This window comes from Loxodonta africana, chromosome 16, assembly GCF_030014295.1.
Source record: "Loxodonta africana isolate mLoxAfr1 chromosome 16, mLoxAfr1.hap2, whole genome shotgun sequence".
In the NCBI taxonomy this organism is placed as follows: domain Eukaryota; kingdom Metazoa; phylum Chordata; class Mammalia; order Proboscidea; family Elephantidae; genus Loxodonta; species Loxodonta africana.
Window position 1 is genome coordinate 57,854,293 of NC_087357.1, and position 15,733 is coordinate 57,870,025.

Consider the following 15,733-nt stretch of genomic DNA (forward strand, 5'->3'; position numbering starts at 1 on the left):
AAATTCAGTAGTTTTTAGTCTATTCACAAAGCTGTGCAACCATCACCATTATCTAATTACAGAACATTGTCATCATCCTCAAAAGAAACTCATACTCATGAGCAGTCACTTCCCATTCCTCCCACCCCCAGCCCTGGTAACTACTAATCTACTTTCTGTCTCTATGGATTTGCCCATTCTGGACACTTCGTATAAATGAAATCTTCCAATATGTGGCCTCTTGTGTCTGGTTTCTTTCACTTAATATAATATGTTCAAGGCTCCTCCGTGTTGTAGCAAGTATCAGTACTCTACTATTTTTATGATAATATCTAATTTTTTAATGCCTTGAGAATTCCACAAAATACACACAAACAAATGATGCTTCCAAGAATAAAGATTTGAGATTTTAAGGCTACACCCAGGATATTTTTAAGCAATAAAATATACTAATAAGGATCCACTTCAGGCTTCATAGTCTGACACGAGAAGGACTATTCCAAAATAAATTCAACTCAGATGGTTTTCTATTAGTAATACAAGTATAAACTAGGTACACCTGACCCAAGCCATGGTATTTTTCATTGCCTCATATGCATTAAAACCTGGACAATGAATAAGGAAGACCAGAGAAGAATTGATGCTTTTGAATTATGGTGTTGGTGAAGAATATTGAATATATCAAGGACTGCCAGAAGAATGAACAAATCTGTCTTAGAAGAAATACAGCCAGAATGTTCTTTAGAAGCCAGGATGGTGAAACTTTGCTTCATGTACTTTGGACATGTTATCAGGAGGGACCAGTCCCTAGAGAAGCACATCATGCTTGGTAGAGAGTCAGCAAAAAAGAGGAAAACCCTAAAAGAGATGGACTGACACAGTGGCTGCAAAAATGGGCTCGAGCATAACAAGGATTATGAGGACGGCACAGGATCGTTCTGTTGTACATAGGGTCACAATCACTCAGGACCCACTTGCCAGCACCTAACGACAACAACCTTCTCTCATAATACAGTGAGCATTAAGAAGATGGACACCATCATTAGTAAAATTCAATTTCCTCTTTTCTTCACGAGGCTTTCATGAAAGGAACTAGGTCTTTTTTTTTTTTTTTTTTTTTAGAAAAAGCCTTTTCCTCTTCTCCAGTTTTGCGAACTGCATACTTATCCTACACCGAGTTTTCTCTGTGCTCTCTGGATAAGGAGATTAAGTCCACACAGGTCTTGCTGAGACTGACCCTGACGATATTACAGTCAGTGACACTTCCTCAGCCTTACTCTCCTTCCAGAGAGACCAACAAAATCCCATTTGATTAGAGACCTGATAGCTCTCTAAGAGGCAGCAGTAAATGCTTGAATACTTGATGTTCACGGTGAAATCAGGCTTTCTTTGGATCTGTTTAGTTCCAAATAACTCAAGAGATTTATTTATTTTCTTTTAAGGAAAATATGAGGCTGTTCATCATTACTACTGTCAGAGGCTTTCACTTGTATTAATAGAAGATGGCTAATCAATAATTTAGATAAGGCAATCTTAGGTCTTCTCTCTAGTCCCCTCAAGTGATTTAATAGTGAAGGAAGGGACAGTATAACTAAATATTGGACACCATTTTCCCAGCCCCACACCCTCAGCTAGTGCACACAATCCCAGCTGGGCCAGGAAGACTAGGGCTGAAATTTATACCTAGTTATATCTTGAATTCCTCCCCTCAAGTACAAACTCCTCTTCCACCATTACATCATTGGACCTTATAGCTAAATGGGGGTGTGGAGATAGCTGGTTCAGTAGCTTTTAACATGTGCTTTTCAAATATACATTTTTCAGCATAATTTCAGGGATTCCATAACTCCATAGAACAATGAGGAATTTTTGGCCGTACAGTAAACGCTATTCTATCCCACAAGCATTTGTTAGATAAAAAAGTTCTGCTACCAAAAAAAAAAAAAAAAAAAAGACACATGCTGACTTAGTCCAAGCAACTTATTTTACATGAGAGCAAATGTAATTAAAAAGAATGAAACTGCCAATTATGGAACTTTTTGTGCATTATCTCATTTAATTTCTATAACGATCCATGAGATAGAGGCTATTAACTCAAATTCACAAGGGAGCAAAGTGCAGCTGAAAGGGGTTACAGGATACGACCAATGTTACATGGCTAAAAAGTGCTCCAGCGGGGATTTGAACCTGAGTTCTCTAAGCTGTGCTGGTTTTTTCCATCGGGCTGTAGAGGAGGAAACATATCCAGATAGTGAGTCTCTTCTTAAATTGGGCGAATGTTTAGCTCTAGCTCAGAATCCAGGCAGCAAAATCTCTATATAGAAAACACTGCTGACATTCAATTTCCAACCAAAAGGAAACGACATCTGAAAACAAATAAAAATACTGAATGTCTAAAGGATTGGCTAGTTCAGCCCTGTCATTTTAAAGAAGAGCTAATGGGTTTTTCTCATATTTCTTTAAAGGTGTCACTGTGACAGCTCCTTCAAAAGTAGCCTGTTTTCTGTGTTGCAGTAAAGAACGCTCCTCCTTGCTAAGTAGTGAGAAATGTAGTAATTAAATCGAAAGGAGCATTTAAAACTCAATTTTAAAGTAACCAATTGCTTTATACATAGTAAGGAAATGTGTTTAAAAATTTTAAATCATTTAAAATGAGTTAATCAAATGATACCAGATTTCCTTTAATATTTCTAATAAATGCTATTATCTGTAATAAATTTTTTTTTTACCCCTTTTTGTAACACTCTATTATCTGAAATTCTGAAAAAACAATAAGGTTTAATGATTATATATTTTCCACACACCTATATTATTTCTGATAAATTTGGAACTAAATTATTTTTTGTGATGGATATTTTTCTCCTGCCTCCAGAGAGTAAATCAGGCTTGCAGACTTTTGAGATGTCAGTTAACTTGAAACTGTTACTTTCTCAGGTTTTCTGTCCTCATTTGGTCCTCAGATAAATTAGACTCTTCCTGAAGTTTCAAACATGCCAAGAATCGAAAGCAATGTCTTTGAAGTTCCTAAAAAAAGATGGTTTGGAAAGAACAAAGGGAGTCTGATGCAAATCGCCTGTCTATATGTCCCTGAATGGTGCAAATGGTTAAACACTTGGCTGCTAACCAAAAGGTTGGGGGTTCAAGTCCACCCAGAGGCACCTTGAAAGAAAGGCCTGGAGATTACTTCCAAAAAGTCAGCCATTGATGATTCCTACAAAGCACAGATCCACTCTGACAAATAAGGGGTCAGCATGAGTTGGAGTTGACTCTACGGCAACAGGGTTTTTTTTTTTAGGGGGGGCAGGATGGGGTGCAATGCACTTGTGCTAAGGGACTGAGAACACTAGAGCTACCACCAGCGTAGCCACGCCATCCTCAGCTTCCAGACAATGCTGCCCTGTTGGGCACCATGTTGACTCAGTCTCCCATCAACCCAATGTGACCAAACAGCTCTAGATGATTGCACACTGAGGGGCAACAAATGAGAAGGTCTGGACTCAAATCCCTGTCCTTTCACTTTACTCTCAGTGTGATCTGAGACATGTAACTTTTGGGGCCTCTGTTTGCTCATCTGTAAAAATGCCTATATTCTTGCAGGTCTCAAATGTACTGTACAAAAAAGTATCTTGTAAGCTGTAAAATAGGATATATGCAGCTTAGAACAAGGAATAGCCAAGAATTCAACAATCACAAGGTGAATATAAATAATTTATATTGTTGTTATTCATACCAGATCAAGAACCTGTCACCTAGAAAGTTAAGAAAAATAAAGATAATCCAAAATCAAAAACAAAAATGATGTAAATTCAAGGTTATATCATCAAGGGGTTATAAATATTAAAAAACTGTTATCAGCAAATTAGTTTTTAAGACTTCTATGACTCAGCTTTGGGCGATTTATAGAGAGAAAGGTTTTCATAGCACGGCTTGGGTCAATGTTTTCTAAACTCTCCTGATCAGAAGAATCACATGAGGACCTTGTTAACAACACATTGCAAATCCTCACCTCAGATTCACTGAATCAGAAACCAAGGGACTGGGAGGCTGCTGACCAGCTGTGAAAAACTGAGAGGCCCTGACTTGGAGATAACTAAAAAGTTTGTTTTTCATTTTCAAATTTGGAGGGACCCGCTCTCTTGTAGAGACAAGCCTGCCTTGTCTTCCTTACCAGAAAGTATATATAGTATATTTTTTGTCTTAAGGCCACTAAGTTTCTAAATATCAGCCATCCATTTCAAAGCATGGCCATTAGAGTTCAAAAATATAATTCACCTTGCAGCCTTGGGGCAGGAAGAGAAGGAATCGTTATTTGGTGAGAGAAAGGCTATTGTCAGTTCTGGTTTAAGTTCAAAGCCTAGTACACAGCGCCTGTGAACTATTATGTGAATATGAACTACCCAGTCTGAGTGTAGTGTACTTTATTTTTATTGTTTTATTTACTGTTCTTAACCCCAGGTCCACCACTGAAAGCTGAGTTATTTAACATCTTGTCTCTAATTTGTAAACTGGAAATTATACTCATACCTCATAAGATTATTGTGATGAATAAATGAAATAATGTGTAGGAAACATTACTGGGCCTGGTAAAAAAAAAAAAATTTTTTTTACCTAGTAATAAATGAAAGCTATTACTCGACGGCACTGGGTACTGAATTTTGTATGTTTTTTCCACCTCATATTCTCAGAAGAACTGAAAGGAACCTTAGGGGTCTTCCAGCCCACTTTAAAGGCAGGGCACTGAGGGACTCAGTCCTAGACTGAGCACAGACAGGGGACAAGGTTGGGGCCCTTCCTCCTTGACCTGGCACATCCCACCTCTCTACTTCCTGGCTGCTGAGAGATGTTCCATCCAGTGTGTCTCAGTGGGTTATCACTGACATTTTAGCTGGAACACTGCTATTTATCCCAACCAAAAATGCCCCACAAATTTCCACATCTTCCAAAAAAGAGCAGTAATTCTTCCCTCTCTGACAAATGGCTCTGGTAGGAGAGGTCACCTCCAGAGGAGAGGAGTATTGCCAGGGGGCAGACACGCTCCTCCTTTCCACTGTTCTTCTCCCTACCTGACTGGAGTTGGCCACAGCTCAGAACTGGGTCTCCTCATTTCCCCTTTCCACACAGGCCATGGCATGGAAAGTATCACAGTGCATCTTGAACACCACTGCCATAATTCCACTTCTCTACTTAAAGGTCTGCCAGGACTCCCTTCTACTTGCAGGTTCAAGTCTGGTGTCCTCAGTCCAGGCAGGCATTCAGGGCGGCCCTCCTCCCCAGGCTGGCCTCCCTATTCCTCGCCAATCTCACTTCACACGTTCAACTGTGCACCAGCTGCCATTCTTTGCTAAAGCATTTTTCCGAGCTGACTCTAATCCCTCTATTTTCATCACATCCTAGCTTTTAAATTTGTTTCTCAACTTTGCTAGTTCATGCTGTATCTCCTACTTGAACTTGTTTTCTTGGTCCCTCCTGCTTGGATATGGGAGACAGCCAGTAAGTGATTATGCAGAAATCCACAAGGGGCTCACCAACCCCTTTCTTTCCCAAAGGTCATTTAACCACCACTGCCAATTCCTAACCTTTTCCCTCTAGGTGCCCCATTGCCTTCCCTATATATTCTTCGAACCACCAGAGGAAGAAGAGGGACAGTTTCGCATTGTCCTGCAAGAAGCTGCAGCCCTCTGTAGGGCACCAGGAGGCATCTGACCTTACCCAGATGCACTGTCTGGCAACAGTGAGTCTGGACAATGTGTCAAAACGTACAGCAGAGAAAGGGTCAGTCAGGCACAACAATCCATCGCTGCTAGTTGCACCCATTGGAGGAAATGAAAACTCTACAGCTCATGAATAATTCCCTTTTAAAACGAAAATGCACAAAACAAGCTCCGTCAGCTCCTACCTTAATAGAACTTTATTTCACAGACTTTCAGAATAGGATTTATTGAGGTCATTTAAAAATGTTCTCAGAGCAACAGTTTTAGAGCAACACTGTGGGGAGCAGAGTACATATTCAAAGAGAAAAGGGGAGAGAAAGAGAAATATGTACCTTCCAGTTTCTCGGATGTTTTTCATTAAGAGTTCTGTCTCAGACAATTCTATATTAATAGGATCTTAAAGCCTGGTCTCCTCAGGCTGACAAACACCACAGCAAACAATCTGTAACCCAAACATTCTGGGAAGCAACCTTTCTGGCTACCTTCAAAAGTGCTCTGGGGTGCTGGCATGATGCCACCTGCCTTCCAGATGGAAGCAATAACAACAATAACAATAACAAGTACTACAAACGTGCCTGGACCCCTGGCCATGTGTTGTGGATCAAGCACTATGCTAAGGGATTTATAGGGGTTACTTCATTCAGTCCTTACAATAAGGTTATGCATTAGGTACTATTATTTGACCCATTTTACGGATGATAAAACTGAAGCACACATTAAAAAAAAAAAAAAAAAAACCCATAGCACACATAAGTTGCCTAAAAGCATGCAGGCTAAGCCACAGGGCCAGGGTGAGACTTCAGTAGTCTGATTTCAATACTGTTTACTTTGCCACTGCACTATGCCTACTCTCCACTGTGAAAGCAGAAGGGAGACTGAAGGCCACCTGAATCACTGTCAGACAAGGTGGCTGGCCAGACGGGAAGGGCCTGTTGGTGACTGACATCTCTCTTATTTGGGGGTTAGGAGAACTGCATGACAGGTGATGAAGGGACTTTCCCTGGGCCACATCAGTTATCAGTAACCCAGCCCAAGGGTCCAGCATGTATCTGAGGGCTCCTCTCTTAACTCTATTCTGCTACTTCGAAACATCTCTTCAGATGAGGAACACCCCAGACAGCAAACGAAATTTCACAGAAAGATGTTAATGGAGTTCAAATGTGCTAATGGATTTAAGATTAAATATATATATATATATTTAAGAAAAGGTATAACCTGGAGCAAACGAGAATGAAGAACACCAAAGACACAGGGTAATTATGAGCCCAAGAGACAGAAAGGGCCACATAAACCAGATGTATCAGCCTGAGACCAGAAGAACTAGATGGTGCCCAGCTACAACCGATGACTGCCCTGACAGGGAACACAACAGAGAACCCTTGAGGGAGCAGGAGAGCAGTGAGATGCAGACTCCAAATTCTCATAAAAAGATCAGACTTAATGGTCAGACTGAGACTAGAAGGACCCCAGAGGTCATGGTCCCCAGACCTTCTGTTAGCCCAAGACAGGAACCATTCCTAAAGCTAACTCTTCAGACAGGGATTGGACTGGACTATGGGATAAACAATGATACTGGCAAAGAATGAGCTTCTTGGATCAAGTAGACACATGAGACTATGTTGGCATCTCCTGTCTGAAAGGGAGATGAGAGGGTAGAGAGGGTCAGAAACTGGCCAAATGGACATGAAAAGAGAGAGTGGAGGAAAGGAGTGTGCTGTCTCATTGGGGGTAGAGCAATTAGGAGTATATAGCAAGGTGTTCACAAATTTCTGTATTAGAGTCCGACTTGATTTGTAAACTTTCACTTAAGGCACAATAAAATTTTTTTTAAAAAAGGTATAAAGGAGATTCATCTATGATGAAGCATTCAGGAAATTAAACGGAAAAGGCAGGAATGAGTCTATATGGCATGCTTTGAGGAGCAAAATTCTACATAAAAGCTGCCATCATTTCACTCTGCTCCAAGGCTTCTTTACTGGTTTGTTCCTCTTGTAGTGTTAATATCACCATGGGAAAAAGAATATGGTTGATACCGGCCACGTGGCTCTCAAATCCCCGTTTTCAACTGGAAGGTTATATGTAGCCCGTTTTTAAAGACATCTTTGCCTCAGTGCTGTTGACTCTATACTATGAGAGAAGTCAAATTGGCTTTATTTTTTAAAAATCTGGATCACTATAAATGAAAGTGTCTATGTTATGTGTGTTTGGGATCTTTAAGAATAGACAACCAAATGTTAAAATAAACAAATAAATAAAGGTACTGATGATGATGGTACTTTATTGTACTTTCTCATAAATTAATTGTATAATGAGAGGAAGATATATTTTAAAAGGTATTTATAAAAGTGCCACCACGAATCAAAGCTGAGTCTTCAGAGGTCCTGTATCCTTAAAAACCATTACTAAAGTCAGCCACACTTATTGACAGCGATGCTCACCTCTTTTTCATGTTCCAAGAGCTAAAGTCCTTTCTAGCACCCTCTGGTTCTAGTCCCGATTTGGTCTTCATAGCCCAGAGCCCAAGGCCCTGATGAAAACACCCTTAACCGAAAGAAGCTTGGCAGCAACCCTCATTAACAGTAGCTCTTTGTTCTAGGTTGGTCTTCCCAAATCATCTACATGACTAAATAACAAGTCTCCTCACTGCTCATATAAATTTGCCCTTGCGTCTGACATTCAACATTTGGCTTTGGTGCAATGGGCTAGAAATCCACTATCAGAATCCAATGGATTTTTCATCTCCCTTAATGCAGCTGGTCTCAGTTTGTGAAGCAGATCCCTGATATCAGGTGAGGTTCAGGCTGAAGTAATGGGGATAGGCAGGAGGAGGGGGGCATGGACTTGAGAAAAGCAGTCTTACATAGGTGCTGGGTACCCAGCAGTAGTAGGCTAGGAGGTCCAGAAGTTATTTATTTATTCTTGACGTCAACAAATATATATTGAATCCCTCCTAGTGCCAGATGCTGCGCTATGTGCTAGGGATTCCAAAATGTGTAATATGACACAGGTCTGACCTTGAGGAATTCCAAGTCTTGAAAATGAGGTGAAGAACAGTATGTGGGAGGGAGCTATAAATATCTTTTATTACACCTCTACTTCAGCTCTCACAAGATTGCTGAGATAATGTAAGCAAAATGTTTAACAAAGATACTGTCACTTAGTAAATACTTAATAAATTATAACTATCTTTTATCGTTATTACTATAACTTTCACCAGTGAAAGAATGGAAGGCAATGAACATTTATGGAGTTCTTACTCTGTAACAGGCAAGGTCTGCTTCACATTTGTAGCCCTCTGGCTGAATGGAATGTGGCCTGAACATTCTTTCCACTAGTATGTCAAATGTACCATTGCACGAAAGGCAGATAAAGGGCTGTTAGGCAGCAAAAAAAAAACTCTATCAGCAGATGGATAGATAAACAAAATGTGGTACATACGTACTGGTATATTACTCAGCCATAAAGAGAAACGAAGTTCTGATACATGCTATAACATGGATGAAACTTGAAAACATTATGCTGAGTGAAACAAGCCAATCACAAAAGGAAAAATATTTTATGATCCCACTTGTATGAACTGACAAGAATATACAAATATATAGAGACCAAAGTCTGTTAATAGTCACCAGAGGTAGGTAGGAGAGAGAGGAAAAAGCTAATTGCTTAGGGACATAGCTTCTGCTAAGGGTGATGAAAAATTTGGAAATGGATAATGGTGATCGTTGAACAACACGATGAATGTAATTAATGTCAATGAATTTTACATGTAAAAAATGTTGAAATGGCAAATGTTTTGCTACATATCCATTTATCATACGCACACACACACAAAACAAAAATCCAACGATCCTGCCATCTTGCCTATATTACAGTGAAGAATGGTTCCCTGAAATAGAATGCTTTCCTCTCACAAAAATTCTAATTGGTAAGTAACATATTCTCTGTGGCAACAAAAGTCCTTCACCAAAAGGTTGTGAGAACCAAGTTCATGGTAAAGTCATTAGCACCGAGTCACACACACTGGCAGAAGACAAGTATCACCTTCTGGGCCAGAAGCTGGTGAGAAAGGGAGGGTCAATAAGGCATCTCGGCCTTCAAGTGGCTTAGAGAAATGCAGTGCTCAAGAGAGACAATAGCACATAAATAAAATAGCATTCGATGCCTACTGTGAGAGGCGAAATACAGGGTGGGATGACACATGTAGTGAGGACAAAACTACTCCAGAGGTTAGAGAAGATGCCTTTGAAGAAGGTTTATAATCTCATGTAACTCAAACAAGAACCCCTTATATAGATTATAAAACTGAAATTCAGTGAAGTTGAGAAACCATGGGGGGCATAGTCTCTGGTAATTGAAGACCTCTCTTGAGATTTATCTCAGTTTCCCATATTTCTGAAAACTCAATAGCATGAATTGGGAAGAAACTAATATTTTAAAGTTTCCAGTAGTTTTTCTATGCCTCTTTGGAAGAAGACTGCAGTTTTATTGCTGTTGGTGTTCATGGGGATGGTGTTTCTGGTTGTATAAAGGGAAAGGCAAAAATCTTTAGGAATTGAAAGGGTTGAGTCTACTAGAAGAAAACTGCTTTGCATAGCTATTTAAAGGACCACTTTTCTTGGGGTAGGGCAGAATTACATTTAGAGATAAATATTACATTGAAGGTAAGGAAGGTCTATAGCTGATAGTGTCACATCATTGTCCAAAAGAACTGTTGGAAATGTTATGTATCTGTGGATGACAGAAATGTTACATCTGTGCTGTACAATACAGTAGACACTAGCCACAGGGAGCGTTTGAAATGTGGCTTTTGGACTGAGAAACTGAATTTTTAATTTAATTTAATTTTGATGAGAATTTAAACAGCTACATGAAGTTAGTGGCTACAGAACTATGTAGCTCAAATGTAAAGGAAACAGGGTTTTCCCTCCCCAGAGCCCCAGAGAAGGTTAGGAGACCTGGACTCTGGCTAGGAGAGATGAGCTAAAAATGGTTCCCACTGCGAAGACTCTCTAACACAATTGCCTTTGGGGGCTTTTGGTGATGACCAGGGAGAAAGGTGTTCCAAAGACGTGTCCTTCAGCTTTGCCCTTCTGCTTCGAACTCCCTTCACCAATCCTCCATTAAAAAAAAAAAAAGTCTAGTTTGGCATTATAGCCTAAACTTAGCTGTGCTTAGGAGAATTCAGGTAGACACTGTGCCATATGGTTTAGCACTTTGGGGCCTGAAAAATTAGAAGAGTAAGGACAGTAGGTTACTCAAGTTTAAATCTCCAGGGTCTAACACGCAGTAGTTGCTCTATAACTATTTGATAAATTGAATTCAATTTAGGAAAAAAAAAATCTCTGGATAATGTTTATTCAGGGGCATGGTTTTGCTCACATATGTGCTGAATCACGTTGGCCTTCTGTTTGGGCAGAATATAAGTCAGACTCTTATTTTCCTCCCAACAGATTTAGTAGTTACAGTATCTGAAAGCACTACTCTCACTTTAACCAAAAAATAAAATGTCTTAAATAAACTTTCTTATAATAGAATTGAGATCCAACTATGGTCTACGATCTACCAAGATCTTGTTTAAAACATCTGATATTTGAGAAAGGCAGACCAGTGGACATGTTAACTAGTCACCGACCTGAGACACACATGCCAAGTTCTATAATATGCAAGTCCTAGGACCAGGGTCTCACAGCTTCCATGGCAAGGGGACTTCTCAGATGCAGAGTTAGCATCCACAGACTGTATAGAGCAGTAGGAATTTTGTCTTTTGAAATGCAGTAAAGTTGTTTTCAACTATGTAACTCACTATTCTTAATATAAGGGTTCACATGAGAAAAATCATGTGAGTTATTTCACAAGAAATACTTGTCTCTGTAGGTGGCTATAAAATTTCCTCTCCAAAAAATGAAAACTATATAAGTCAAGCTTCCCTTTCCACTACATCTCTGAAAGTCCTCAAGGCCTAAACGAATTCTTCAGCTTTATTCACTGGCTCCCTCCAGCCATCTGGTAACCTTTACTTTGTCTATTTTATCCTCCCATGTCTTACTTTGTATATTTTAATCTGTAAACAACCTGAAATCCTTTTGGAAACAAGTGAGGTATAAATCTGAAACACATAAATACTTAATCCTTTCGGAGAACAAAAAACAAAAAACCACTAAGTAATAAGACTTTATTCAATTATTTTCTCAAAATGGTCAGCTGGATAATAATTTACAAGAGGGAGGTCAATGACAAGAGTGAAGATTAGGTTAGGTAGTCCATTGTATTTGATGAAATAACTCTTAGCCAGCAAAGTATTAATCTACCTTCTTCAATCAATAAAAGGAACTCTGTAGGCATCCACACAATATAATTTGGCATCAATGCTCCTTACTGGAATGATAGTCAGCAGTAGCTCTCGTATATCTTAGTTACTTCCTTTCCCCAAGAGAGCTAGTCTGATTTGCTAAGAGAGCAAGGGTCATGAATAAATTCAGACAGTGTCAACACCATCTCAGCAGACTCAAAGCATAGAATGGAGAATGCTGACGCTGCACTGCAGCATTCGGCAGCCACTGCATTAACTCCCTGCAGCAGCCCCGTGAGGCTGACAGGTCTCCAGAGATAATCCAAAAGGGAATACAGAGGATGTCAGACAGGTTATCTTACATATACACAGCAAAATCACACTGCGAAAACCAAAGTTGACATCATAATACAAATCTAGAGAGAGGTTTTACTAAAGCAGGTAGGAATGTGCTATAAATTGGTTACCATTATTAACACCTGGGGCTGTAACATTCACCGCTGGCTGGGATCGGCTTTACTGCTGCATAAATTAGCTAGCAGTACAAAGAAGCACAGAAAGCAATGCGATCTACTGTGTACTCCCATTAGTCACACCCTATTTGTTTCTCTTATCTGCTTTGGAAATGAATATCTCCTGCACGCAGGAAATGGTTCCAGAAACATGGTCCTTGCCCCTATTCCCCAGCTGTCTTTGTCAGCAGGCTGCCTAACTCTCTGGGTCATGCCCTGATCTACAGGGAGCTGGGAGGCTGTATCTGCCTTTCTTCAATCATCTGAAGCTTCCATTCTCACTGTATTCTGTCACAGCCAGGAAGCCAAAATCATAGCCCTGTAAGCAAAGGTTTATATTGTTTTTGAATTTACTTCTAACCACCTAATCAATACCTCTATCCAAGCCTGGTTCCTGAAGCATATGATTTATGTTTATGATTTACAGCCGGTTCTTAGCAAATGAGGCTTAATGATCTTCCCCTTGTTGTTCTCACCAGGTAAAATGTGATCCCATCTGTGTTCCGGGGCATCTTACTCTCACCTGCTATTTCCACTACATTCCTGAAAGAGCTGTGACCTAGAAAGACCCTACTGAGGGGGTAAGGGAGAGGCCTCTGTAGTACAAAACTAGAAAGGCGGGATTATTATGTAATGAAAATTACTAGACATTTGTAACCTAAAACAGATTTCTTAGGCAACTAAATGTTGCCTCAGCTTCAGTGCTTTCTGCAGACCGGGTCTTCTCAGATACCCTAAAGCAAGCCATCAATCATCAACCGTAGAAAGCAGCAGAGGTTATCCGGGTATAAGCAACAACGCAGGCCTCCTGTGAGGATAATCAAATTCTGCCACAGCCTTCAGCTCAGAACCGCCTAATGCTGTTAGTTAATGCTGTTAGTTAGGCCTCATTAATTAAGAATCGCTGGGGAAAATCCTTTTATACATCAGTGAAAAGGCCAAATTTTAACATATTTTAAACAAAAGTACAGTGTGATTATTTTAAATCACATATAGTAACTCAGACAAGGTTAACAACACGGGTCTGAGATCTCCATTGATCTTTCATCAATAATAAGCATTATTTGTAATTACCACAGTCATTTTTGAATGCAAATGGATGCTTTGGAATTGTTTGAAGGCATCTCATCATACTGTAATGTGTCCTCTTAAATTGCTTATACATTTCTCCAATCTTCTTATTTTTAGCACCATCAGGAAATTTCTCAACAATGGCATAGAAACAAACTTCAAACCCCACCCTGGCATAAACTTTCCAAAAGTCCTAATTAGAAGATGCAACTTAACAAGGTTTTTATTATACTGTGACTTTACGGAAATAAAACCACAAGAATGCATCTTGAAGAAATGAACTTCAGTTTTAACACCAACGCGCCACACACATAAGTCAAGTTTATACACCGCTTAAAGAAGTGTTTAACTTCGTCCTTCAAAACGTCAAACTAGGCCTTGGGACTGCTCTGTCACTGAATCCTAAGGATGTATAGTTAATGCAATAAGAACTCTGCAGTAGAGGGAACTGATCTGATTGGCACTATTGTGTCATTTAGATTGATGAAGACTTTTAGCAAGGTGATGACAATAGGGTAGAATATAGCCTTTACATTAGTACAATTTGAGCTCTTCTTAATTTTTATAGGACTAATAAATCATAAAAGGAAAAGAAAAATGAAGCCCTTAATTTGTCTAAGGAAGACAGACTACCTGGTTAAGAGGTGCAAGGCTTAAATCCTGCCTCTTCCACCAACCTGCTAACTCTGTGCTCCTAGATGAACTATTTCTTATCTCTAAGCCTCACTTTCCTTGTCTGGAAACCAAGGATAAATAATGCTTTTCTTGATGTTAAGAAAAAATGAGATAAAAATGTTTAGCCTGGCCATCTGCCACTCAGTCAGTATCTCAAAAATGGTGCTGCTTTTATGGCTGCTGTAACCACTACTGCTAGCGTTTTGTTCTTGTTGTTAGTTGCCATCAAGTCAACGTCAACTCATGGTGAGTAGAGCTGCTCCATAGGATTTTCAAGGCTGTGACCTTTTGGAAGCAGAAAGCCACGCCTGTCTTCCGAGGTGCCTCTGAGTGGGTTCAAACCATCAACTTTTTGGCTAGAAGTCAAGCACTTAACTATTTGTGCCACTCAAGCTGCTGCTGCCAGTACTAGTATTGTACCCTATTTGATCGAGTCTCATTTCTAACAAGTAAGGTTTTAGCAAAAAATTAATACTTTGAATACTATGTTCAAAATGCTACTGCTGCTATTGATGATGATGATGATGATGATGACCTGTCAGGCACTGTGGTTAGCTCTTTACATACATAATCTCTTTTAGTTCTCACAGTAACCCAATGAGAGCATGGTGGTCTTATTTTATTATGACTATTATTTTTATTATTTCCATTTATAATGAAAAAGCCAATGGATGCAGACTAAAGATTGGAACAAAATTTGAACTGAGGGAGTCTGAACCCCAAGTCTACACTTTTAGCCACTGCTCTCCATCCTGCTTCCTACTTCATTTCTACTTCTGACAGATGTTTCTGATGACTTCGCCTACACTAGAACCAGTTTTTATGTTCAGAGCAATATCACCCGGATTGAATGTCCAACGTGCTGTCCAAGGGTTCACATGATACTGTAACTCCTTTACTCATGAATACGAGCTTGGTCAGGTTACAGAACACTGTTACCTATCATGAACGTTTATAGTAGACAGACATAAAGGTAAAGATGGTCTCTATTATTTGGTTATTGACATTTGGACCTCATCCATATATTCCATTGATAAGGTCAAGACCCTGATCTCTAGAGGACCATTAGTACCACCTGACCTCTTTCTAACAGGCTTAGAAATTTCAGCTTGAGGAACAGCTTGTAGTTAACAGCCATGGTGACCTGAATCACATCTTCTAATATTCTATACACTTATATATTTATCACCCCCTCCCCAAATGAGCTCGGTTTTTCTTTTACAAAATAGGTACACCTGTGTAAAAGCAAAAAAAGAAAATCATAGCTTTTACCTTTTCTTTATGTTAGGAAGGAGCGCTGGTGGCACAGTGGTTAAGAGCTCGGCTGCTAACCAAAAGGTCGGCAGTTCAAATCCAACAGCTGCTCCTTGGAAACCCTATGGGGCAGTTCTACTCTGTCCTACAGGGTTGCTATGAGTCGGAATTGACTCAATGGCAATGGGTTTCATTTGGTTTTTGTCAGGAGACTTACAAATCAGTGCAAATGTTTTAACGGC

The 15,733-nt window shown here is 39.7% G+C and overlaps 1 protein-coding gene across 1 annotated transcript in view; it reads right to left on the minus strand.

The window, feature by feature from the left end:
- ANK3 (ankyrin 3) overlaps positions 1–15,733 on the minus strand; it is a 713,581-nt gene that overhangs the window by 192,247 nt on the left and 505,601 nt on the right. The window lies entirely within an intron of this gene.